The sequence below is a fragment of the Coturnix japonica genome, chromosome 1 (genome assembly GCF_001577835.2).
Source record: "Coturnix japonica isolate 7356 chromosome 1, Coturnix japonica 2.1, whole genome shotgun sequence".
NCBI classification, from domain to species: domain Eukaryota; kingdom Metazoa; phylum Chordata; class Aves; order Galliformes; family Phasianidae; genus Coturnix; species Coturnix japonica.
The window spans coordinates 174248823-174250806 of record NC_029516.1 but is presented as its reverse complement, the minus strand read 5'-3'; positions in this window follow the sequence as shown (position 1 = coordinate 174250806).

The following is a 1984-nucleotide window of genomic DNA, read 5'->3' as shown; positions in this document are numbered from 1 at the left end:
CAGCTCTGGTGAGGTCACATCTCGAGTACTGTGTTCAGTTTTGGGCCCCTCACTACAAGAAAGACATGGAGGCCCTGGAACGTGTCCAGAGAAGGGCAAATAAACTGGTGATGGGTCTGGAGCACAAGTCTTATGAGGAGCGGCTCAGGGAGCTGGGATTGTTTAGCCTGGAGGAGGCTCAGGGGAGACCTCACTGCACTCTACAGCTTCCTGAAGGGAGGCTGTGATGAGGAGGGGCTTGGCCTCTTCTGCCAGGCAACAAACAGGACCCGAGGAAATGGCCACGAGTTGTATCAGATGAGGTTTAGACTGGACCTAAGAAGGAAATTTCTCCCTCAGAGAGTGGTCAGGCACTGGAATGGCTGCCCAGGGAGGTGGTTGGAGTAGCCATCTCGGCCTGTGTTCAAGAAGTGTCTGGATAGGGAGCTAGGAGATATGGGTTAGGAGTTTTCTGTAGGTATGGTAAAGGGAGGATGGCTGGACTAATTGATCTTAAAGGTCCTTCCCAACCTTGTGATTGTATGATTCTATGATTCTCCCTTCAGGAAGTTATAGAGAGCAATAAGGTTTCCCATGAGCCTCCTCTTCTCCAGGCTGACCATTCCCAGCTCTTTCAGCCTCATATGGCCTGTGATCCAGACCCCTCACCAGCTTTGTTGCCCTCCTTTGAATGCGTAGTTTTGAAATGTAATGAAATACAACAACGGCAACTATAGAATCCTGCATCTGGGCAAGAACAGCTCCAGGTAACAGCATGGGTTGGGGAGTGACCTGTTGGGGAGCAACACTTGGGAAAGGGACCATGAGCCAGCAGTGAGCCCTTGTGGCCAAGAATGGTATCCTGGGGTGTGTTGGCAGGGCAGTGGTTAGTAGGGCGAGAGAGGTTCTCCTGTCCCTCTACTTTGCCCTGGTGAGACCACATCTGAAATAGTGTTACCAGTTCTGGGCCCCTCAGTTCAAGAAGGACCAGGAACTGCTTGAGAGAAACCAGCACAGAGCCACAGATATGATGAAGGGAGTGGAGCATCTCCCTTACAAGGAGAGGCTGAGGGAGCTGGGTCTCTTTAGCTTGGAGAAGGAGGAGACTGAGAGGTGAACTCACTGATGTTTCTAACTGTGTAAAGGGTGAATGTCATGAGGATGGAGCCAGGCCCTTCTGAGTGACATCCAGTGTCACCAGCCTCCAACAAGGAGGGCTGCAACAGGCAGGTCTTTTGGAGACACTCATGTCTAGGAGTCAGACTGGAACTGTTTGCATATGAAGAATATTTATTTGCCAATAGTGAAAGCATTTTAACATCCAGGAATCTGAATTCTGGGAGGTGTAATGTAAAAGTCAGACTGAATGTCTTTATGTTGTCTTTTATCACGCAGTGAAAGGAAAAGAAACTCCAGTGATTCCATTGCCCTCTTTCAGTACCTGAAAGGTTCTTACGGTGTGAGTGGGGCAGGTCTCCTCTCACTAGTGACAAGTGACAGGACAAGGGGAAATGGCCTCAAGTTGCGCCAGGGCAAGTTTAGGTTGTATATTAGGAAGAACATCTTTAGAGAAAGGGTAGTTAAGTTCTGGAATAGGCTCTGCAGGGAGGTGGCTGAATCACTTGATATGTTTAAGACCAGTTTGGATGTGGTACTGAGGGATATGATTTAGTGTAGGGTTGTTAGAGTTAGGGTACTATGGTTAGGCTGCGGTTGGACTTGATGATCTTCAAGGTCTTTTCCAACCTGGGTAATTCTATGATTTCCGCAGGAATGCTTTGCATGCACACCATGCATTCAAAAGGGGTATTTCTCAAAATAAGGGGTCTGGGAGATCACTCCATAAATTTACTAGAATTTGCTAATACTTACACGCTCAGTGAATGGCACGTAGACACGGGTCAGATTCCCTTCTGCTGTAAAAGGACAGATATCTTGTCCCTGAGTTGCTTGGTTCTGACCCCGTAAATGATGGGGTTTAATGTGGGGGGCACCAGCATGTAGA